Here is a 26,507-nt window from a genome sequence, read left to right as displayed (position 1 = left end):
ACAGGATGTGAGAGGGATGAAGGCAATGTGCAGTATAGAGTGATGAACTGATCACACACTTATCCTCTCCTAGCTAAGCATTTACATTTAACAAAAGTGGCAGCCCAAAGCCATGACAAATATCAGAAGATTCCATGTAAACATATTAGCGCCCTTCTGTCTTTGTGAACAGTTTGTTACTGACTTGGAGGGAAAGCTAACCCAACACACTGTTGGCAACAGGAGCAAGGAGTAGGCAACTCTCAGAAATTTGGTGTACAATACCATATTTACTCATCTGGTCCAGAACACTCAGAAATATCAGGATTGATTTGATGAAAATGATGGGGAAATTCAGAAGCTACTAAAGGAAAAATGAAAACTTCATTGGGTCTACCAGTAGGATAGTTCATCTATCTCCAAAATGGCAGCATTTAATTCCATCAAAAGTAAATAGCAAGCAAAGCTTAGACAGATACAGAATTCTTGGCTCTGTAAGAAAGCAGACAAAATTCATTTTTATGCTGATGGTAGCAATCTAAAGCATTTTTTATGATGCCCTGAAGGGCATTTATGAACAAAAGACCTTTGGTGCATCTCAGTTTCTCAGTGTTAATGAAGTCACACTGATAAGTGATAAAGACATGATCCTGGATCAACACTTCCTTAATGTTCTCAGTAGACTTTCACAAATCAATGCTGAAGCCACTGACATTTTACATCAGGTTGAAGTCAATCTCTCTCTAGCCAAACTTCCAAATGAAGTAGAGGTTGTGAATACAATTAGGCTCCTGTCATGTGGTAAAGTTCCTGGTGATGATTCCATTCCAGCAGAAATCTACAAGGCAGGGGGTCCACTCCTCCTACAGAAGCTGATGGAAATCTTCCAGGTGATATGGCAAGAGGAGGTCATCCCCTAGGAAATCAAGGATGCCTCTATTGTTCATCTATACAAAGGAGAATCAAATATGTTGCACTGTGACAATCATGGCTGTGGTGGGGCAGGGGTCTCTTTCTTAGTCGTTTCTGGCAAGATTCTTGTCAGAGCCCTGATTAGTCATCTGATCATTCACCTGAAAAATGGTCACCTACCTGTGAGCCAGTGTGGCTTCAAAACAGACTGAGGAATGGTTGATAGCATTTGTCACCCAACAACTCCAGAAGAAATGCCAGAAGCAGAGCAAAGGTCCATATACAAGGTTCATTGATTTCACAACTCACAACAGCCTGTGGAAGATCATGGAGAAATTTGGCTGCCAGAAGAGGTTCTTTAGTATTACACACCAGTTTCATGATGGCACGCTTGCACAGATTCTGACAATGGACAAGGCCCTTGCTCTTTCACAATCATCAGTAGAGTGAAGCAGAGCTGTATGCTTGCTTCCACACTTTTTTTTCTTTTTTTCACATTTTATTATTTAATATTTTGTTTTCAAAACTGATTTTCACAAAATTTTGAGTTACAAATTTAGTCACCATTTCTACCCTCCCCCCACTCCAGGATGGTGTATATTCTGATTGCCCTGTTCTCCAGTCAGCCCTCCCTTCTGTCACCCCACTACCCCCATTCCCTTTCCCATTACTTTCTTATAGGGCAGGATAGATTTCTATGCCCAATTCCCTACATATCTTATTGCCCAGTTGCATGGAAAAACAACTTTTTTTTGAGCATCTGCTTTTAAAGCTTTGAGTTCCAAATTCTTTCCTGTCTTCCCTTCCCACACACCCTCCCAAAGAAGGCAAGCAATTCAACATAGGCCACACATGTATTACTATGCAAAACACATCCACAATAATCATGCTGTGAAAGACTAACTGTATTTCTCTCCATCCTGTCCTGTCCCCCTTTATTCAATTTTGTCTCTTGACCCTGTCCCTTTTCAAAAGTGTTTGCTTTTGATTACCTCCTCCCCCAATCTGCCCTCCCTTTTATGATCCCCTCTTTCTTATCCCCTTCTCCTTACTTTCATGTGGGATAAGATACACATTTCAGTGTGTATCATGTTCCCTCCTCAAGCCAAATCTAATGATAGCAAGATTCACCCATTCCCCCTCCCCTGACCTCTCTTCCCTTCCAACAGTACTGCTTTTTCTTGCCCCTTTTATGTGAGATAATTTATCCCATTCCATCTTTCCCTTTCTCCTTCTCTAAATATATTCCTCTCTCACTCCTTAATTTTATTTTATTATTTTAGATATCATCCCTTCATGTTCAACTCACCCTGTGCCTCTGTCTATATATATGTTTGTTCCCTCCAACTACCCTAATACTGAGAAAGGTCTCATGAATTACACACATCATCTTTCCATGTAGGAAAGTAAAGAAGACAGTTCAACTTTTGTAATTCTCTAATGATTTTTCTTTCCTGTTTACCTTTTGGTGCTTCTCTTGATTTTTGTATTTAAAAGTCATATTTTTTATTCAGCTCTGATATTTTCATCAAGAAAGCTTGAAAGTCCTCTATTTTATTGAAAATCCATATTTTGCCTTGCAGCATTATAATAAGTTTTGCTGGGTAGGTGACTCTTGCTTTTAATCCTAGTTCCTTTGACCTCCAGAATGTCATATTCCAAGCCCTTCAATCCCTTAATGTAGAAACTACTAGATCTTGTGTTTTTCTGATTGTGTTTACACAATACTCAAGCTGTTTCTTTCTGGCTGCTTGCATTATTTACTCCTTGACCTGAGAACTCTGGAATTTGGTGACAACATTCCTAGGAGTTTTCTTTTGGGGATCTTTTTCAAGAGGTGATCGGGTGGAGTCTTTCAATTTCTATTTTACTCTCTGGCTCCAGAGTATCAGGGCAGTTTTCCTTGATAATTTCTTGAAAGATGACGTCTAGGCTCTTGTTTTGATCATGGCTTTCAGATAGTCCAATAGTTTTTAAATTATCTCTCCTGGATCTATTTTCGATGTCAGTGGTTTTTCCAATGAGATATTTCACATTGTCTTTCATTTTTTCATTTCTTTGGTTCTGTTTTATAATACCTTGATATCTCATAAAGTCACTAGCTTCCACTTGTTACAATCTAATTTTTAAGGTGGTATTTTCTTCAGTGGACTTTTGGACCTCCTTTTCCATTTGGTTAATTCTGCCTTTTAAGGCATTCTTCTCCTCATTGGCTTTTCGGAGCTCTTTTGACATTTAGGTTAGTCTATTTTTTAAACTGTTATTTTTGCAGTATTTTTTGGGTCTCCTTTAGCAAGCTGTTGACTTGTTTTTCATGGTTTTCTTGCATCACTCTCATTTCTCTTCCCAGTTTTTCCTCTACTTCTCTTACTTGTTTCGCAAATCCTTTTAGAGCTCTTCCATGGCCTGAGACCAATTCATATTTTTCTTGGAGGCTTTTGATGTAGGCTCTTTAACTTTGTTAAATTCTTCTGTATGTTTTGATCTTCTTTGTCACCAAAACAACAATGATTCTATGGTCTGAGTCCATTTTCACTCCATGTTCATGTTTCTAGCCAACTACTTGGCCCTTGAGCTTTTTGTCAGAGTATGACTGCTTGTAGAGTAGAGAATACTTTGTCCCAAGCTTTAGGGGCTGTGCTGCTGTTTTCAGAGCTACTTCTACTCCACTGTCACTGCAGGCTCTGCCACAGCAGTGCTCCTCCTCTCCCAAGAACTGCCAACCAGGACCTCAACCAAGATCCAAGCAGGCAAAAGCAAGAGAAACCACCTCTGTGCCAGCAAAGTGCTCCTTGCACTCCTGCTGTGATCTGCCACTTGATTCCTCCCACCATGTGAGCCAGGGACTCCTGACACAGCTGATCCTGGAGCTCTGGAAGCAACCACAGGAGCTTCCTGCTGCTGCCACTGTCATTGCTGCACCACCTCTGCCACCCCCAGGGCTGAAGTTGGACCACTCTTACCTCAATCCAGCAGGTTTCCCACTAACCTACTCTGTTGTCTTTAGCGTTTGTGAGTTGAGAAGTCAGTAACTACCACAGCTCAATGATTCATGGTCCTTAGGCCTGTTCTGCTTGACTCCCAGTGTGTTTGGTCCTGGCACGGTCCATGCTGGCTACGCTCTGCTCCCAGCACTGTGTGATAGACCCTTCCCAGTGACCATTCAGGATGTCCTGGACTGGAGACCTGCTTCCCTCTGCTATTTTGTGGGTTCCACAGCTCTAGAATTTGTTCAGAGCCAGTTTTTACAGATGTTTGGAGGGATTTAGGGGACAGCTTAAGCAAGTCTCTGCTTTCCAGCCACCATCTTGGCTCTGCCCCACACTTTTTAATATGACGTTTTCAGTAATGTTTTCAGAGATCAGAAGAAAATGGCATCAGGGTCAGCTATCACACTGACACTAAATTGTATATTTTGATAAGGCTATAAGACAATACTAAAGTGGAGGGATAGTTGGTGTGTGACTTTTTATTAGCAGATAATTGCATACTCATTGACATCTCTGAGGCTAAGATGTGACAAATTATGGAATTTTTTCTCTGCCACACGTGCAAATTTTTTTAAATTTATTTATTTATTTTTAGTTTACCACACATAGTTCTACATAGTTTTGAGGTCCAGATTTTCTCCCCTCCCTCCCCCCTCCCTCCCCAAGACAGCATGGAATCTCATATAACTGTCATATATAACTTCACATTGAATTAATTTATGCACTAGTCAAGTTGTGGAGAAGAATTTTGACCAATGGAATGAATCATGAGAAAGAAGAAACAGAACCAAAAAGAAAAAAAACAACCCAAAAACAAAAACAAAAGAGAAGCAAAAAAGGCGAGCATGTAGTGCGCCTCGATCTGTATTCAAACTTCACAGTTCTTTTTCTGGATGAAGATAGCATTCTCCATCGTGAGTCCCCTGGAGTTGTCCTTGCCCCTTAGGTTGCTGAGAAGAGCGCAGTATGTCAGGGTTGGTCCTCATGGAATCCATATATCTGTGGCTGTGTACAACGTTCTCCTGGCTCTGCTCCACTCACTCAGCATTATGTCGTGTAGGTTTTCCAGGTTGTTACGAAGTCTGCATCATCCCCATTTCTTATGGCACAATAGTATTCCATCACCTTCATATACCACAGCTTGTTCACCCAATTGATGGGTATCCCTTTGATTTCCAATTCTTGGCTACCACAAAAAGAGCTGCTATAAATATCCTTGTTCATATGGGTCCTTTTCCCGCTTGTGTGATTTCTTTGGGATATAACCCTAGAAGTGGTATTGCTGGGTCAAAGGGTATGAACATATCTATAGCCCTTTGGGCATAGTTCCAAACTGCTCTCCAAAATGGCTGGATCAGCTCACAACTCCACCAGCAATGCAACAATGTTCCAATCTCCCCACATCCTTTCCAGCATTTATCATTTTCCTGTTTTGTTATTTTAGCCAATCTGACAGGAGAGATGTGGTATCTAAGAGTTGTTTTGATTTGCATTTCTCTAATCAGTAGTGATCCAGAGCATTTTTTCATATGCCTATAGATAGCTTTAATTTCTTCCTCTGAAAACTGCCTGTTCATATCCTTTGACCATTTCTCAATTGGGGAATGACTTGTATTCCTATATATTTGGCTCAGTTCCCTGTATAATTTAGAAATGAGGCCTTTATCAGAGATACTAGTTGCAAAGATTTTCTCCCAATTTTCTGCTTCCCTCCTAATTCTTGTTGCATTGGCTTTTTTTGTACAAAAACATTTCAATTTGACATAATCAAAATTATCCATTTTGCATTTTGTAATGCTCTCTATCTCTTGTTGGGTCATGAATTCTTTACTTTTCCATAAATCTGATAAGTAAACTATTCCTTGCTTTCCCAAATTACTTATACTATCAGCTTTTACTCCTAAATCATGAACCCATCTTTATTTTGGTATATGGTGTAAGATATTGGTCTATGCCCAGTTTTTGCCCTACCACTTTCCAATTTTCCCAACAGTTTTTGTGAAATAGTGAATTATTAGCCCAGAAGCTGGCCTCTTTGGGTTTATCAAAGAGTAGATTGCTAAACTTTTTGATTTCTCCTACTGGTGTACCTATCCTATTCCACTGATCCACACCCCTGTTTCTTAACCAGTACCAGGCATTCTTGATGACTGCTGCTGTGTAGTACAGTTTAATATCTGGTGTGGCTAAGCCACCTTCTATAGAATGTCTTTTCATTAATATCCTAGATACTCTAGACTTCTTGTTTTTCCAAATGAATTTTGTTATTATTTTGTCCAGCTCAGTAAAAAAATTTTTTGGTAGTTCGATTGGTATGGCACTGAATAGATAGATTAATTTAGGTAGAATTGTCATTTTTATTATATTATCTCGGCCTAACCATGAGCAACTGATATTTCTCCATTTATTTAGATTTGATTTTATTCGCGTGCAAAGTGTTTCATAGTTATGTTCATATAGGCCCTGGGTTTGTCTTGGCAAATAGACTCCCAAATATTTTATAGTGCCTTCAGTAACTTTGAATGGAATTTCTCTTTCTATCTCTTGCTGTTGGGCTTTGTCAGTAATGTATAGGAATGCTGAGGATTTGTGTGGGTTTATTTTATATCCTGCAACTTTGCTAAAGTTGTTTATTATTTCAAGTAGTTTTTTACTTGATTCTCTAGGATTCTCTAGATAAATCATCATATCATCTGCAAAAAGTGATAATTTAGTTTCTTCTTTTCCTATTCTAATTCCTTCAATTTCTTTTTCTTCTCTTATTGCTACAGCTAATGTTTCTAGTACCAAATTGAATAATAGGGGTGATAATGGACATCCTTGTTTCACCCCTGATCTTATTGGGAATGCATCTAGTTTATCCCCATTACAAATAATGCTTGTCAATGGTTTTAGGTAGATGCTATTTATAATTTTAAGGAAGGTTCCACTTATTCCTATGCTTTCTAGTGTTTTTAATAGGAATGGGTGTTGTACTTTGTCAAAAGCTTTTTCTGTATCTATTGAGATGATCATATGGTTTCTGCTAGTTTTGTTGTTGATATGGTCAATTATGCTAATAGTTTTCCTAATATTGAAGCATCCTTGCATTCCTGGAATAATTCCTACCTGGTCATAATGTATTATTCTCGTAATGAGTTGCTGCAATCTTTTTGCTAATATTTTATTTAAAATTTTTGCATCAATATTCATTAGAGAAATTGGTCTATAATTTTCTTTCTCTGTTTTGACTCTACCTGGTTTGGGTATTAGTACCATATTTGTGTCATAAAAAGAATTTGGTAGGACTCCTTCTTCACCTATTTTCCCAAATAGTCTACAAAGTATTGGAATTAGTTGTTCTTTAAATGTTTGATAGAATTCACATGTAAAACCATCTGGCCCTGGAGATTTTTTCCTAGGGAGTTCATTGATGGCATGCTCAATTTCTTTTTCTGAGATGGGGTTATTAAGAAATTTCACTTCCTTTTCTGTTAGCCTGGGCAGTTTATGTTTTTGTAGATATTCATCCATATCTCTAAGGTTGTCAAATTTATGGGCATACAGTTGGGCAAAATAATTCCTAATTATTGTTTTGATTTCCTCTTCATTAGAGGTGACCTCACCCTTTTCATTTTTGATACTGTTAATTTGATTTTCTTCTTTCTTTTTTTAATCAAATTGGCCAAAGGTTTATCAATTTTATTGGTTTTTTCATAAAACCAGCTCTTTTTGTTTTATTTATTAATTCAATAGTTTTCTTTGTTTCAATTTTATTAATCTCTCCTTTGATTTTCATTATTTCTATTTTGATATTTAATTGGGGGTTTTCAATTTGCTCTTTTTCTAGCTTTTTCAGCTGTATGCCCACATGTGCAAATTTTGGTCTGACAAGAAAACATAAGTTCTCTACCAACCAGAACTACACCATCCGTACATGGAACCACTATTACAGCAAATGGAGAAATTTTGAATGCCGCAGATAAGTTCACTTACTTTGGCAGTATACTTTCCAGGGATATTTACATACATTGCCACAGGTAGTTCGGTGTTTGAGGGGCTCCAAAGCAAAGTTGAGGAGAGAAAAGGTATTAGACTGCCTACCAAACTGAAGGTCTACAGAGCCATTATGATGATGTCATTGTTGTATGCCTATGAAATCTTGACAGTATACTAGTGCCGTGCAAGGAAATTGATTTGCTTCCATTTGAATTGTCTTAGGAAGATTATGAAGATCACCTGGCAAGATAATGTACCAGACCCTGACACTACTGTAGAGAACACAAGTCCATTGGCCTGGTCATGTTTTTTTTTTTTTTAAGACCCAATTGAGTTGTACTCTCTGAAATAGAGTTTGAATGCTTGGCACTTCAGCTTGAGAAAAGATCATACATTTGCCTAAAAGACTGTTTTACAGAGAACTTACACAAGGTAGGTGATTACATGGTGGCCTGAAGAAGCTATATAAGAACACTGTCAAAATCTCTCTGAAGAACTTTGGAATCAATTGTGAGGCATAGATGACACTTTCATAGGATTGTCTAGAATGGCATGCTCAATCAAAAAAGGCACTGCACTCTATGAACAAAACAGAATAGCAGTAGCTCAAAGTAAATGTGAGGTGTACAAATTTAGAGACTTCTCCCTCCGAAATGCTCATGTAGACTTTGTGTCCAATCTGTTATAGGTGCTTTTGAGTTGTAAGAACAGCCACGGTTGATCACACTGTACATTGGCTCTTATGTAACAGTGTCATTTTGGCCTTCTTTGAGCATGAAGGACAAACAATAATCAGGGGTCTCTCTGACTTGCCAGTTCTTCACACAGTTTTGTCAGTGTTGACTTTTCCAAGAAAGTCTGAGTCTTTCTACTTTCTTTTCCTTACTCTCATACTTCTCTTTCCCATCACCCAAAATTTACCACACTTTCAAGGACTAAACTCAGTGCCCCTAGGTACTCAGTAATTCACCTTACTCTTACAAGGTACAAAACTCATACATTCCTTTTTCCCCTGTAAGTTATAAAGCCATCAATCGCTATTTAATGACCTTCATAACTTTTGAACTGTTATTTACCTTATTATTTTGTGAATTTTAATCTATTAATTAAAAATAATAGTAACTTGCAAAAGACCACAATGCCCAAAAGTCTTAGCAATTCTACACCCCTTGAATCAATTCTCATAAAATTCTGTGTCTCCAAAAACTATGATTCTTCCAACTTTCATTTTATAAGATGTTTTAGTAAATGAAAATGATCTGCTTCCTTTAGAAATAAAGCACTTTTTTACCTACAAGTTATTAATGAATGTATTTTGATAAAGTCTAAATTATATGTGCACATTAAAAAAAAATCTAGTTACAAAGAACTAATATACCTTACTTTGGACCCCTGAAGTTTTGCAGTTCTTTAAATATTTTCCAATCATGCAACAGCAATAAAAATCAGAATGAGTTTTATAAAGGAATTCAGTGAGGCTCAATGAACAGGATTTAACAATTCATATAAATAAAGTCACAGTTGTACACTGTAGCCAACACTCCAAAATTTATCAATTACAGAGAAAGGATACATACTGTATTTTTTTTATCAGTTATCCTATATATCAACTTTCCCTTGTAACTTTTTAATCAGATTTGCTGGATGAAAATAAAATCTATATGGCATAAACTTCAAATTATCAGAATAAGTCACCAATTATAGTCACTTGGGCTTAAAATTAACCTTCAGTTCAAGGCATTTATTTCATGTGGTGTTTCAACAGGGCACTCTTTTGTGTAAATTCAAGCTTAAGATACCAAGAAAGTTGACAGTTTAGAATCTAGATTATAAGATTCTATAAAGATAATACCTCAAGTATCACCACATGTATTACGAAAAAGGAACAAGATTTTCTGTTTCAGTTTTAGAATCCTAACCTTTCCAGTAAAAGGATGAAGTGAATGGAAAATTGCACCTTACAATATATACCTATTAACCTCTGTCCTAATGGTTATGTGATTAAAATGAATTTATACCCACATGTCTAACAAAGCTATTGGTTGAAGTTTTTACAGTCAAAATTATCTAAGTTATTAACAAGATAAAGAAGAACTAGCCATTAAAGTATGACAAATCCTCTTCTAAATTGTGGGCTAATGAAATTTATTCTATAAAACAGCATAGAATCAGTTTGCTTGTTTAGAGAAAGTTTTAAAATATATGCAATTCTACTACTTGTTAAAATTATTTTGATTGAAATTATCAAATGGAAGAGAGAATACTGTCTCAACACTGCCACCAATATTAAATATGGGACTAAATCAGGATCTTGCACCACACACAAAGTATAGCTAACATGAGCTGGCATGAAAGAAATTTAGTAACTTTCTGCATGAAGAAGGGTAAGAAATTTATGTAATTGGTGGTGTTAGGCATGGTTTCATTGTTTTAAACTATTTTGTTTTTAGCTTAATAGACTTTTGCTTATAAGATGCAAGCGAACTTACATTATGAGCACAATGTTTTTCTCAGAAACCAAAAAGACTTGATTTGACACACTACAGAATTAAACATTTTTACAGAGAGAAATTACACAACCTGGACCAAAATCAATGTAATACCTGGCATTTACAATCACTTGCAGAAGTACCAACTGCTTACAATGTTCATGTTAAATATAATTTAACTGTATGTTAAACTTTGCAACTATTGGGGTCAATCTGCTTATAAGAGCAATGCTCAGGAGACACAGTCTTCTCACAAAGAGTGGACATGCAAGTTTCATCGTTAGGTGTTCAACAACAATCCTTAGTTCATTAAATAAGGTCTGACAATATGGGTTTCTTTGAGGGGAGTATCACAGAGAAAGAAAACTTTACTATATAAAAGGCTGGAGTAAGCTTCCTTGACCACTGAGAAGCATAAAAAGTGTAGCAGGCATCAAGAAAATTTCATTGCATGCAATAAATTTCAGAATGTTCTGTTGATTAACATTTATATTTTCCAAAATAGATCTGAGTAGAGGTAAAATATTCGAACCTATTTTGTCAAGAACCTTTTTTGTATATGTAGCAGCATGAAGTAAGGAGAACAACAAGAATGGAAAGATACTCATTGTAACTGGGTAAGAGTTGACAAAGATGAGAGGATACAAAAGGTAGTGGCAGCTGTTCTCTAATAAAGCCTGGGCCAGGAAAGCCCTGCTGAACTAGAAGTGCAGTAGTCTTTGGTGTAGCCTCAGAGCACTGGTGAGAGCATTTGCTAGCAAGGCACCCTACTAAAAGCTGGCTGCTTCATGTATCCCAAGAAGAGGAAGAACAAATAAAGCAGAGCAATGAATTGCAAACAATCAAGAAAGCCACACTGCTGTGTCCAACTTATTGGTCATCCTAAATTGCACAGTGACCACCCCTTGGGGACCGTTTGGGCTGGATCCGCCAGGAGGCAGCAGCAAGTGAGGTAGACCCTACAGCAGGAGAGAGGAGAGCAATGGGGTGGGAGTCAGCTTGGCTTCTTCCAACTCCAGAAATTAAACTCTTATATAAAAGGGGTAGATCTCACCTTATATTCTTTTCTTTAATTAGTTTTTTTATTTATTTTTAGTTTACAACACTTAGTTTTACAGGTTCTTGAGTTTCAAATTTTCTTCCCTTCCCTCTCCTGCCCCGTGTCCCTCAAGACAGCAGGCAGTCTGGCATAGATTCTGCATAGATTTTGCATTAAACTTATTTACACAATAGTCAAGTTGCAAAGAAGAATTATGACCAATGGAATGAATCATGAGAGAGAAGAAACAAAGCCAAAAAAATAGAGTAAATAGTTTGCCTCAATCTGCATTCAGACTCCACAATTCTTTCTCTTGACGTAGTCAGCACTCTCCGTCATGAGTCCTTTGGAGCTGTCTTTGAGCCTTGTGTTGCTGAGGAGAGCCAAGTCTATCAAAGTTAGTCATCACAGAATCAATGCCTGTAGTTGTGTATAATGTTCTTCTGGTTCTGCTCCACTCACTCAGCATCAGATCGTGTAGGTCTTTCCAGGTTATTATGAAGACCGTATCTTCCCCATTTCTTATAGCACAACAATATTCCATTACATTCGTCTACCACAACTTGTGCAGCCATTCCCCAATTGAGGGGCATCTCCTTGATTTCCAATATTTTTCTACCACAAAAAGAGCAGGTAGAAAAATTTTTGTACATACAGGTTCCTTTCCCACTTGTGTGATCTCTTTGGAATATAGCCCTAGGAGTGGTATTGCTGGGTTAAAGGGTATGCACATTTTTATAGCCCTTTGGGCATAGTTCCAAATTGCTCTCCAAAATGGCTGGATCTGTTAACAACTCCACCAACAATGTATTAATGTTCCAATTTTCCCACATCTTCTCCAGCACTTATCATTTCCCTTTTTTGTCATGTTAGCCAATCTGGCAGGAGCTATGTGTTTCCTAAAAGTTGTTTTGATTTGCATTTCTCTAATCAGTAGTGATCCAGAACATTTTTTCATATGCCTATAGATGTCTTTAATTTCTTCCTTTGAAAACTGCCAGTTCATGTCCTTTGACCACTACTCAATTGTGGAATGATTTGTATTCCTATAAATTTGGCTCAGTTTCCTGTATACTTTAGAAATGAGGCCTTTATCGGAGACATTATTTTCTCCCAATTTTCTGCTTCACTCCTGATCTTTGTTGCATTGGCTTTGTTTATACAAAAATTTTTCAGTTTAGCATAATCAAAATTATCCATTTTGCAATTTGCAAAGCTCTCTATCTCTTGTTGGGTCATGGATTCTTCCCTTTCCATAAATCTGACAGGTAAAGTATTCCTTGTTCTCCCAAATTGCTTATATAATCAGTCCTTGTTCCTCAATCATGTACCTAAATCATACTGGTATATGGTGTAAGATATTGGTCTATGCCCAGTTTCTGCCCTACCATTTTCCAATTTTCCCAGCAGTTTTTGTGAAATAGTGAATTCTTAGACCAGAAGCTGGATTCTTTGGGTTTATCAAAGAGTAGATTGCTAAAGTCATCGACTACTGTGTCTTGTGTATCTAACCTATTCCACTGATCTACCACTCTGTTTCTTAGCCAGCACCAGCTAGTTTTGAGGACTGCTGCTTTATAATACAGTTTAATATCTGGTATGGCTAGGCCACCTTCCCTAGCATTTCTTTTCATTAGTTCCCTTGATATTCTGGACGTTTTGTTCTTCCAGATGATTTTTTTTATTATTTTATACAGCTCTGTAAAATAATTTTTTGTAGTTCAAGTGGTATGGCACTGAATAAGTAAATTAATTTAAGTAAAATTGTCATTTTTATTATATTAGCTTAGCCTACCCATAAGCAACTGATGTTTTCCCAGTTATTTAGATCTGACTTTATTTGTGTGAGAACTGTTTCATAATTGTGTTCATATAAGCTCTAGGTTTGTCTTGGCAGGTAGACTCCCAAACATTTTATAGTGTCTACAGTAACTTTAAATGGAATTCTCTTTCTATGTCTTGCTGTTGGGCTTTGTTAGTGATATATAGGAATGCCAAGGATTTATGTGAGTTTATTTTATGTCCTGCAACTTTGCTAAAATTGTTTATTATTTCAAGTGGTTTTTTACTTGAATCTCTGGGATTCTCTAAGTAAATCATCATATCATCTGCAAAAAGTGATAATTTAGTTTCTTCTTTTCCTATTCTAATTCCTTCAATTTCTTTTCCTTCTCTTAATGCTAAAGCTAACATTTCTAATACCAAATTGTACAATAGGGATGATAATGAACATCCTTGTTTCACCCCAGATCTTATTGGGAATGCATCAAGCTTATCCCCATTACATACAATGCTTGCTGATGGTTTTGGGTAGATGCTATTTATAATTTTAAGGAACGCTTCATTTATTCCTATAATTTCTAGTATTTTTAATAGGAATGGATGCTGTATTTTGTCCAAAGCTTTTTCTGCATCTATTGATATAATCATATGGCTTCTTCTAGTTTTGTTATTGATGTGATCAATTATGCTGATAGTTTTCCTAATATTGAACCAGCCTTGCATTCCTGGAATAAATCCTACCTGGTCATAGTGTATTATTCTCCTAATAAATTACTGCAATCTTTTCACTAATATTTTATTTAAAATTTTTGCATCAATATTCATTAGGGAAATTGATCTATAATTTTCTTTCTCTGTTTTAATTCTTCCTGGTTTAGGTATTAGTACCATATTTGTGTCATAAAAAGAATTTGGTAGAACTCCTTCTTCACCTATTTTCCCAAATAGTCTATAAAGTATGGAAATTAATTTTTCTTTAAATGTTTGGTAGAATTCACATGTAAAACCATCTGGCCCTGGAGACTTTTTCCTGTGGAGTTAATTGATGGCTTGCTCAATTTTTTTTTCTGAGATGGGGTTATTTAGGTAGTTTATTTCCTCTTTTGTTAACCTGGGCAATTTGTATTTTTGTAAATGTTCATCCATTTCCCTGAGGTTATCAAATTTGTGGTCATACAATTGAACAACATAATTCCTAATTATTGTTTTGATTTCCTCTTCATTGGAGGTGAATTCACCCTTTTCATTTTTGATACTGGTAATTTGGTTTTCCTCTTTCTTTTTTTAAATTAAATTGACCAAACATTTATCAATTTTATTGTTTTTTTCATAAAGCCAGCTCTTTGTTTTCTTGATTTCAATTTTATTAATCTCTCCTTTGCTTTTCAGTGTTTCTAATTTGGTAACTAATTGGGGATTTTCAATTTGTTCTTTTCTAGTTTTTTCAGTTGCATGCCCATTGCATTGATCTCCTTTTTATCTATTTTATTGATGTAAGCCTTTAGAGAGATAAAATTTCCCCTAAGAACTGGTTTTGCTGCTTCCCATAAGTTTTGGTATGTTGTCTCATTATTGCTATTCTCTTGAATGAAGTTATTGTTTATGTGAATTGTTCTTTGGCCCACTCATTCTTTAGGATTAGATTATTTAGTTTCCAATTAATTTTTAGTTTATCTTTCCATGGCCCTTTATTACAAATAATTTTTATTGCATCATGATCTGAGAAGGATGCATTGACCATTTCAGTCTTTCTGCACTGGACTGTGAAGATTTTATGCCCTAATACATAATCAATTTTTGAGTATGTGCCATGTACCACTGAGAGAAAATTAAATTCCTTTCTATCTCCATTCAGTTTTCTCATCATATCTGCCTTTTCTAAAATTCTATTCACCTCCATAACTTCTTTCTTGTTTACTTTCAGGTTAGATTTATCCAGTTCATAGAGGGGGAGGTTGAGGTCCCCCACTAGTATGGTTTTGCTGTCTATTTCTTCCTGTAACTACCTTAACTTCTCCTCTAAGAATTTGCATGCTATACCACTTGGTGCATATATGTTAAATAATGATATTGCTTCATTGTCTATGGTGCCTTTTAGCAGGATATAGTGTGCTTCCTTATCTCTTTTAACAAAGTCTATCTTTGCTTTTTCTTTGTCTGAGATTAGGATTGCTACTCCTGCTTTTTTTTTACCTTATTTGAAGCACAATACATTCTACTCCATCCTTTCACTTTTACCCTGTGTGTATCCCCCTTTTTCAAATGTGTTTCTTGTAAATAACATATTGTAGGATTATGGTTTTTAATCCATTCTGCTATCTGCCTCAGTTTTGTGGGAGAGTTCATCCCATTCACATTTACAGCTATGACTACAAAGTGTGTCTTTTTCTCCATCCTATTTCCCCCCTGTTTATGCTTTTATTTCTCCTTCCCCTGTTCTGCTCCTCAAAAGAGTTTTGCTTTTGACCACTGCCTTCCTCAATTACCCTCCCTCTTGATTTCCCTCCCTTAACTTACCCTTTTCCACTTCCTACTTCTTCCCTCCCCTCTGAGACCCCCCTCCCTTTTCTTTCCCCTTTCCCCTCCTACTGCCTGTAGGACAAGTTTGGTTTCTATACTTTTCAGAGTATGTCATTCTCTTCTTGAACCAAATCCAATGATAGTAAAGCTCATATACTACTCCTCTCCTTCCCATCTTTCCCTCTACTATAATGTGTTTTTGTGCCTCTCCATTTGATGTAATTTACCCTTTTCTACTACATCCTTACCTCTTCTTCCAGAACTCTCCCTTTACATCTCTTAATTTTGTTTTTTATCATTATATCAGTTATTTTATAATGATACCCACAGTCTATGTGTATCCCTTTCAGTTGTCATAATAACTGTACTATTCTCAAGATTGAAATGTATATAACATATATAAAATGATATAATCCTATATAAAGATATAAACAATTTGCCCTTATTGATTAATAAGGTTTGTGGGGTTTTTCCCCCTGTTTACCTTTTATGTCTTTCTTGCATTTTGTATTTGAAGATCAAATTTTCCATTGAGTTCTGGCATTTTCATCAGAAAGGTATGGAATTCCCTTATTTTGCTGAATGTCCATCTCCTTGCCTGAAAAAAATATGCTCGGTTTTGCTGGGTAGTTGATCCTTGGTTGTAGTCCAAGCTCCTTTGCCCTTCACAATCATATTCTAATTTTTCCTGTCATTTAATGTAGAAGCTGAAAGATCATGTGTGATCCTGGCTGTAGTTCTACGATATTTGAATTGTTTCTTTTTGGCTGCTCACAATATTTTCTCCTTGACTTTGTAATTCTGAAATTTGGCTATAATATATCTTGGTGTTTTCAGTTTTGGATCTCTTTCAGGGGGTGATTGGTGGATTCTTTCAATGACTATTTTACCCCCTGGTTCTTGGACCTCTGGGCAGTTGTCTTTGATAATTTCTTCGAAGATATTGTCAAGGATCTTTTTTTCATCATGGATTTCCAGTAGACCAATAATTCTTAAATTGTTTCTCCTGGATCTATTTTCCAGGTCAGTTGTTTTTCCAATCAGATATTTCACATTTTGTTCTATTTTTTTCATTCTTTACATTTGTTTGACTACTTCTTGATGCCTCATAGAGTCATTAGCTTCCACTCACTCAATTCTAATTTTTAATGAATTGTTGTATTCATTTTGCTTTTGAATCTCCTTTTCTAATTGGTTGATTTTACCTCTCAGTGTGTCATTGTCTTTATTTAGATTCTGAGTCTCCATAGCCATTTCTTCAATCTTGTTCTTTAAGGACTTGATTTCATCAGTGTTTTTTTTTCCTCATTTTTTTCTTTTACCCCCCTAATTTGGTTTTTAAAATCCTCCTTTAGCTCTTCCAGTAATGCTTTTTGGGTTTGAGACCAGTTCATATTCCTCATGTGGGTATAGCGTCAATGCTGTGCTCTTCTGAATTGGTATTTTGATCTTCCCTGTCTCCATAAAAAGAATCAATGGTTCTTGGTTTTTTTGTGTGTTCTTCATGTTGGTTAGCCTTTTCCTGGCTTTAAAGTGGATTTCTGCTTTTGGAGTTCAGGCATCTCTGTTGCAGGTTTCTTGTTCTGGGAATTGCGAGGCTAGTTACTGGCTTTGTGTATTATGGCCTTCAGTTTCCTGAGGTGTGGGGGAGGGGTTGTCTCACTGCTGGAATTCTCCTATTCCCCTGGTGGTGCTCTCCAGTACCAGTGGTCTCAGATATTGTCTGTGCTAGTGTCTGCCACTTTCCCTGGCAGTGCAAAGGCACATCTGGGTTCCTCTTGTTGACCCTTCCTGGCTCCTCCCTTCTGGGACTCAGGAGTTCCCACTATTTGGCTACTGAAGCCCCACTTCTATCTCCTCTATTCCAGCATTTTTGCTGAGGGATTCTTTGGGTCAGTGAGGGAGGGAAGGATGAGAGCCATTTACCTGGCCATTATGTCTCCTGGAAGTTCAAGAAGACCCGTTTCAAACCTTTGGGCTGCAAGCCTCAAGAGTAGATGTCTCATGGCTGCAGGAATTATGCTGCTGCCTCTTGTAGCTTTGACAGACTCCTGTCCTGTGCTGAGAGGCCTGGGGATCTCCACCAGTTTGGGGAACCCAGCTTTCTTCCAGCCTGGCTGGTTTCCACAGCTGTTTCCGCTTTGGTGCTGTCTGGTGCAGCTCCATGCGCCAGACACTCTACCAGCCTACAGATCCTTTCCATTGACCTTTCAGACTCTCCTAGTTTGGAAATTTGCCCCACTCAGTCTACTAGTGGCTTCCAACTCTCTCAGATCCACTCAGATTCACTTTTTAGAGGTATCTGACAGAACTTGTGAGAGAGCTCTGGTGAGATACTGTTTTCAAGTGGCCATCTTGGCTCCACCTCCCACCTTATATTCTTTATGAGGTGACTTAAGCCTTTGTACTTATGTGTATAGCTCAATGGATTAAGTATTGAGGTTGTAGTCAGGAAGACCTGAGTTCAAATATGGTTTCAGATAGTCACTAACTGTGTGACCCTGCACCAGTTACTTAACTTCTGTTTGCCTTAATCCACTGGAGAAAGAAATTGTAAATCAGTCCAATATCTTTGCCAAGAGAATTATATGACATCATGTCGAGTTGGACACAACTTAGTGAATGAAGAACAAGTACAACCTATGCAAGAAGCATCATAGTATAGAACTGAAAGAGCAGGCCTTGAAGCCAGAAATGTGGGTTCAAGCATTGTCTCTCACATATACTAGCTCTATGACTCTGGCCATGTCTCTTAACCTCTCAGTGTTCTAGGTAACTTTATCAAAAATTACATTGTAAGAGAAGTTTTCCAAATTGTATTTTCTCTAAAACAATGAAATCACAGATCCAATCTCTTTCTTAGGCAAAAGTCAATTTTCTAATCCTTTTGTTCAAATTGCTCACATTTCATCGACAACATTTTATTATACAAGGATTTTTATTGAAGAAAAGATATTATTCTGGCCCTTTTACCCACCAAACCATCTGTAAAATAGGCATTACCCTATAACCTTCCCAAATTAATTTGTTTGTTCTTCTTTATATGAAGTGACTGATTTTGCTCCTTTCAACATCTCAACTGTTCACATTTTACAGGAGTGGTGTATTATATTAGCATAGTGCACCGTACACAACAAAGTGCTTAATAAATTCTTGTTGATTGATTGAGCAAAGTTTTTCTTACCATTTTGGAGGAAAGTTAGTGGAATATCCTTTATATTCAACATCTGCCCTACAAGTCACTCTACCAAAATTAAATTAGATCTAGTTTCTTCTCAAGGATGACCTGCCTTCCCCTCTTCCCATATGTCTTTTGGTCTTCTGATTCCTAAAATCTCTTTAAATGAGATCCATTTAAATAAAGATACCTTTAAATTAGCCTTTTAAGAAATAATATATTTGGCATTAGACAGTAAAGGTCAGTAGTGTCAAATTCAAATAGAAATAGAGTCCACTAATTCTTACTTAAAAATGCCTGAGGCTGAATATTGACTTAATTTTAAAAGGCTGGACATATATGTTTTATTGCATTTTTATTTTGTTAAATATTTCCCAATCACATTTTAATTTGATTTTGTTTCCCCTCAGAATTTTGCCAATGCATGAAGACTGCCATGAGGTCCTCAGTTTATGGACCCATTTGTTTGACACCTCTAGATTCTAATCTAAACTCTTCTTTTTATATAAGGTGTTCCAAAAGTCTTAGTGAAATTTTAATTTGTTAAATCTGCACTAAATCTATTTAATCTATTAAATACAGACATGTTGTTAAGTAGTAGATCTAAAATTCCAACCCAGGTCCTCTAACTTCATAGCTAGCACTCCCACCACTGCTCTGTGTTGCCTCATTCTAAAATTAAAAATTTGGTTGTTACTGCCTATTCAGACCTTTGATTTCACTGGTTTGAAGGATGCTTGATGTGAAAAATAGCTCTACTGATGGGGATGAGCAATTCATATGTAATGTATAGACTTAGAAATTTTTTTGGGAAACTGAGAGGTTCAGTGACCTATCCACAGACTCATAGCTAATTAGTGACAGAGTTAGGACTTGAACTCAGATATTTTTGTCTTTGATGCCTATGTTCTATCCATATCCTTACCCTTCTCTCCTAATCAGATATATGATGTTTAGTCTACAAATACCTGTATGTGGAAACAAGATATCTATCTTCTTTACAAACTTTAGCTATGCAGACAGTAGTAAACAAAATTTTTATTGCAAATAAAGATGGTTTAGTGGTAGCATTGCTTTTAACTAGCATGACCATTCATACTTATATTTGAATTTCCTACTACTCAACCTGGTAAGAGTACCAAAACCATGAATACTAGAATTGAAGATTCTGTCCTTGTTGTTCCAATTTTTATCAAAGAGCTGAACCACTCAAGACATTTTCAAACTCCACATAGGCCATTTTTGAACCTATGAGATCCAATCTGAAAGACTATGATATAGAAGAGGAATTAGGCTTGGCTCCATAGAACTATGTCAAACATCAAAATTGCAAGTTTACTTAGGTTTGGATCTTAATACAACATCAGCCTTTCTTATTGCACATTGGCTAGCTAGCAACAACCCCAATTCCCCACCAAGTATGTTGAAGGTACCCATAGTTGGCATTGATTTTGGTATGACTTCATCCTGTGTAGGAGTTTTCTAAAATAGAAAAAATGCATATCATAATGACCAAGGAGACAGGAGCATTGCAATCTACATCAACTTCACCAACAATGAATATTTAATCAGTGATGCTACTCATAATCAAGTTTCGGTGAACCCCAATGACATAGTCTTTGATGCCAAACATCTTATTGGTCACAGATTTTATGATGGAGTTGGACAGTCAGACATAAAGAATTGGCCTTTCATGGTGATGAATGATGTAGACTGGACTAAGGGCCAAGTGGAGTACAAAGGGGAGACAAAAAAGTTTCTATCCGAAAGTATTTTTCATGGTCTTGATCAAGATGAAAGTTATGGATATTTAACTTAGAAAGACTCTCACTTATCACAGTACCAGCCTACTTCAATGGTTCCTTACATCAGGCCACCACAGATGCTGGTCTCAACATGTTTATGAATTATCAATGTGCCAACTGTTTCTACTATAACTTATACTTTAGAGGAAAAAGAAATGGTGCCAAGAGAAATGTGTTGATCTTGATCTTTGAGGGAGTACTTTTGATGTCTCAAATCTTATCATAAAAGATAGAATTTTTGAAGTCAATTGCATAGGTGGAGATACCCTCTTGCATAGGGAAGACTTTGACAACTATATGGTCAACCATTCCTTTGCTCAGTTCAAGAGAAAGCATAAGAAGGATATAAGTGACAATAAGGTGGCTCTCCTCCACCTGTGCACTGATTGTGGATGTGCAAAACATACTATCTTCCAGTACCCAGGTCAAAATTGAGATTGACTCCCTCTATAAGAGTATTAACTTTTATGCTTCTATTATCTGTGTTGGTTTTGAAGAGCTAAAGGCTCATCTCTTCCATGGCATATTGGAACCTGTGGAAAAGGCTTTTAGGGGTATCCCAAACTAGATAAATCACAGATTCATGATATCATCTTGGTGGGTGGTTCTACTCATATTCTTAAAATGAAGAAACTTCTACATGATTTCTTCGATGTCAAGGAATATAAAAGAATCAATCCTGATGGTGCTGTTGGCTATGGTGCAGTTGTTCATTCTACCATCCTGTCCTTAGGCTGAGAAGGTTCAAGATTTGCTGCTTTTGGATGTCATACTTCTTTCCCTTGGAATTGAAATACTGGTCGAATTGTGAGAGTTCTGATCAAATGTTATAACATTACTCTTACCAAGTAGACAAAGACTTTAACCACATATTCCATCAACCCACCTGGTGTGCTTATTGAGGTCTATAAAGATGAGAGAACAAAAACAAAGGATAATAATCCACCTGGCAAATTTGGATTCATGGGAATCCCCTCTGCCTCCAGGAGTATTCCTCAGACTGATGTAACTTCTATATTGATGCAAATGGCATCATTAATGTGTCTGCTGTAGATAATAGAGCACAGGTAAGGAAAATAAGATCACCATCATCAATGACAATGACCATCAAAGGTCACCATTGACAATGACAGAAATGTTTATTTGAGGAAAGAAGATATTGACCATATGGTCCAGGAAGCTGAGAAATACAAGGCTGAAGACCAAAAGCAGAGACATGGTGCCTTCTATGAATACACTCAAATCTTGTGCTCTCAAGATGAGAGCTACAGTAGAAACTGAGAAACTCTGAACCAAAATTAATGTTGAAAACAAACAGAAGATCCATGACAAATATAATGAACTAATCAAATGCCTAGAGAAGAACCAGATTGCTAAAAAGAAGAATTTGAGCATCAATAGACAGAACTGGATGGAGAAAGTCTACAAGCCCACCATTACTAAGCTGTGAAAGAGTTCAGGAGGCAGGCTAGGATGTATGCCTGGTGGGTTTCCAGGGAGAAGAGAATCCCCATCTAGAGGTGCTTCTTCTGGACTCACCACTAAAAAGTGTCAACTAAACACACCAGAAGAAAGAACATTTTACAGAGCTTTTCAAAAATCAAATGATTTAACTTTATAGCCAAGGCACTGACAGTTTAAAATAACATTTAAGGTGCTTTGTAAATCTGGGCATTCTGAATACTTGAATGGAGGCAGAGAAAAACGAATAACATTGCACTGTATCAGTACTGTTAACAAGTGGAAAAGCAATTCTTGTCTTGGAGAATAATATCAATTTAAAATTGGCACCATAAAAAATAAAATAAAAGTTTTATTAGTTTTGATATAGTAATAATTTCCTGATAAATAGAATGCCCCCAACATGAGATTTGCTACCTCTGGCAGTGTGTCTGTCTATTTTTTTTTTTTTTGCTGAACTCATAGGTATTTTGTTATTGTAAACATTCACAGAAACAATGGATCAACTTTTCTTCATATTTAGTAGAGAAGATCCCTTTCTTAGTATTGGTGAGACTCTAAACTTTTGTGATTCTAAGATTATTTTTTTTAAATAAAGGAGCTTTATCCCATCAGGGTAACATTGTATCTAACTATGCATATCAATTATAAAGTGAACCTAGTCCTTTTTAAACTATAATTAATCATGTAGAATTTATGCATTGGACAACAAATGAGCTGTGAAGCCCTATAATAAATTTCAGAACAAATACACATAAGCCAATGCATCACAGTTTGTATTTAAGGACTATTTATAGGAAAATGCATTGAATAGTTGTTCATTTCATTTATTTTCATAAACTTTTAAAAGAATAGCGATAATATGCTATGCTACCACACACACACAAACACACATACACACACACAACCACACACACACACACACACACACACACGTTTTAGTTTCAGAAAGAGCCTTATGTATCAGATTTCAGCTCATTCCATAATAGTTTCCTAATAGTAAACTTCACCCACCTTTGCTAATTTTACCATTAAAGGAGGATGGTAAAGACATGACCTTCAATTTTTTTTTCAGCAGAAAATAAAGTAAGTCATCACAAAATATAAACTGTTTATTTTATAATTGAGAAAAATGAGACTTCATTCTGTCGATCAAAATTCAACCTATGTCCCCACTCGTTCTCTCCCATACTTAAGGTCTTAAACAATCTCATATGCTCATATATTATTATGAGACATATTACAATTCTATCTAGAATTGTCTTAACTTCTTTACTATGGTGTCAGCTCCTTAGGAGATTTGGTTATATGTTGTTTCATCTTTGAAGCCTAGGTCCTAGCAGTGTGCCCTTTATAGTTTAGGATAATTGTTTAATAAAATAGTTTAATATAAACAGCTTAATTAATAATTTAATATTTAATAATAGTTTTATAAAATAAAATAGTTTAATCACTAGTTATTGAGTTGTAATAAAAGTGAAAAGGGAAAATTAAAGATTTCCAAGAATTTATTCTATGCTAATGTAATATAATGGATAATGACATTGTCTACATCTGCTTTCAATCATATATATATATGTATATATATATATATATATATATATATACACACACATACATACTGTATTTTTGCCATAAAGTATGTATATATATATACTTTATGGCAAAAATACAGTATGTATGTGTATATATATATATATATATATATATATATGCTGATTCATGCTTTGCAAATAACAATATAGGCAAAGAGAAGAGAAAAAGGAAAATAATTAGAAAGAATTTGTAAAGAAATAAAATAGAAGTGAACAGAATATCTTAAATGAATTTTAGAATATTTTATTATTTAATTTACATTTTCATTTTATTTATGCACAATACATTACAGTTCAACTTTATATTTATGAAGAAATTACTATATGTAAAGCACTATGTTAGAAATTAAGGATAAAAGGATAAAATGAAAAAATGAAAAGCAATGCCTACTCTCAAAGAACTCACAGTATTTCTGGGGAGATTCAACATTTATAAAAATGAAATAATCTAAGATAATTCCTGAAAGGAGATGATACTAACAACTAGGGCATCAGGAAAGATTTCTTTTTCATAGAAAGACACACTTGAGATATTGATGGTTGTAAACTGAATATCCATATAGACTATTTCTGCCTGACCCGTGGTAGAGACTTCTGAGCTGATATCAGTCTGATCAGTCACAGTTGGACACCCTGTACTTTGATCCCAACGTAGTGATATCATTTTGGTCCTCTTCAAGAATGAAGGACAACAACCAAACAAATATGCTAAGAGGTGGGGGGGCGGGGTGCAGGGAGAGTGTACTAGAAAGTGGAGACAGCCTGTACAAAGACAAGGAAGGATGAGTTGGAATGCTGAGTTTGGGTAAGAACAAATAAGTTGGTTAAAAGAGAATGCATAGTGAGTAAGGCAAATAAAGTGAATAAGTCTAGCAATGTAAGCTGAAACTAGACTGTGAAGAGTTTGTAATATATCCTACATAATAAAGGGAAACACAGAAATATAAATCTGTCTTTCTATACACACACCCACACTTGCATATGTACACACACATCACATTTCAGGCACCTACAACCTGACTACTGATCCCAGAATTTGACTAAACCCTCTGTTCTTGTCTGTCTCTCATCCTTTTAGTCCTCCTGAAAGTTTCAAATGATGAATAGAATTGTGTACATGTACATGCACGTACACACAAATACATAGACATGCAATATGATGAAAATATTCTTGGCTATAATGCCTATGTAAAAATTAATAAAAACTCCAGAACTTATGTTGAAAGAGGCAAGACTTAAGTGGATTCGTGAGATTCAAAGAAGTTGTTTTATTAAATAATGTTTCATTCTTACAAAAACTATCTTTTCATGTTGGAAAGATCAAATTATATATATGTATATATACACAAACACAAATGTGTATATATGTGTGTATGTATGTATATATGTTTGTATGTGTATATGTGCGTATGTATGTGCATATATGCATATATATGTATATATGTGTATGTACACACATCTATAAATGTATCTGTGTATACCATATTTTACCACACAATCATCACAGATTTCATGCCAGATTTTCTTTCAAAAAAGTGAGGTATGACCATTATGTGAAGCTTTTTAAAAATTGTGTCAGTATCACTTAAAAATCATTTATTACTAAACTGTCCCTGTTGCAAGATTGGGATACATGGAATACTCATGAGTGCATGTTAAAACCGAATACTAACAAAGCACATGGGTTGAGAATTCTAGGCTTGCGAGTCATAATGAACGAGAGATAAATGTGTATTCTTATGCCACTAGTGAATACGTTGCTGCTCTGTTTACCTTTTAATCAACACTACAAATAGAATCATACTATGCGATGATTACATTATGAAAGGTTATAAACCAATTTTGGGGCTAAAAAAAACCAGGGTGTGATGATTATGTAGTGGTTACAATTATGTGGTAATATATAATATATAATGTCAACCACACTGGAACTGACCTCTACTCTGGGAATGGCTGAAGACAAACAGAGCTAGCCAGAGGCAGGTGTGTCAGGGATTAAACAGAAGTTTGATTTCAGAGTGAGGAAAATGCATGCAAATGGACATCCTCCTAAGTTGGAGGGCTTAACATGCTGGGGTAAGGAAATGCTTTATATACATAAAAAACCACAAGTGGGTTAAACTATAACATAATTATTCTTAGGTCTTGAGGAGAAGTTCCCATAGCAGGCTTATTTGTGGACAATACAGGTTTCTCTGGTCCTGTAGAAACAGTCTCCAAGTTGATTGCTTCATAGTGGGAGACAGATGAGATTACTTAGAGGGTTCACAAGGGACTAGTTCTGAGAAGGGAGATTTACATGTCACCAAGGTAACAAAGAAAACTTAAACATAAACATTAAGTCCCATCTAACAGAGAAACGGAGCTAACTGAACATTCTCTTAGCCTGAGGGAGGTGGAGGTAGGGGGGAGCAAAACCAGAACAGAGCAGGTAAGAGCCAAACAGAGCAGGCAGAAACAGTTGATTAGGGAATAGTCCCAGGTGTTTCATGTGGTTATCTGATCCCTAACTATCTTTTCTCAAGACAACTCTAAAAGGGTCTCTGCTTTTCTGGTTCCAAATCTAGAGATTCCTAGATAATTCTCCTAATAATATCATTTAAACTTGATTCTCCAATTTTGAAACCCCAGAGAATTTCAATTCATATACCATTTGCTGCCTCTGTCCTTATCTAAATCCTGTACATGATATAAAAACCTTTTGAAAATTTATGAGCATTTAATTCAAAATGAGCTCTTCTGCTTTTTAAATTACCATACTGATGCTTTGAAAATTGGG

General features: G+C 36.1%; 1 pseudogene; it reads right to left on the bottom strand.

Annotated features, from left to right (window-relative positions):
• Window positions 1-10,512: 10,512 nt before the first annotated feature.
• On the bottom strand, window positions 10,513-24,392 carry LOC118836937 (annotated as a pseudogene).
• Window positions 24,393-26,507: the final 2,115 nt, after the last annotated feature.

This window comes from Trichosurus vulpecula, chromosome 2 (assembly GCF_011100635.1).
Source record: "Trichosurus vulpecula isolate mTriVul1 chromosome 2, mTriVul1.pri, whole genome shotgun sequence".
In the NCBI taxonomy this organism is placed as follows: domain Eukaryota; kingdom Metazoa; phylum Chordata; class Mammalia; order Diprotodontia; family Phalangeridae; genus Trichosurus; species Trichosurus vulpecula.
The sequence above is the reverse complement of the archived record's forward strand: the minus strand, read 5'-3'. Positions and strand labels throughout refer to the sequence as shown.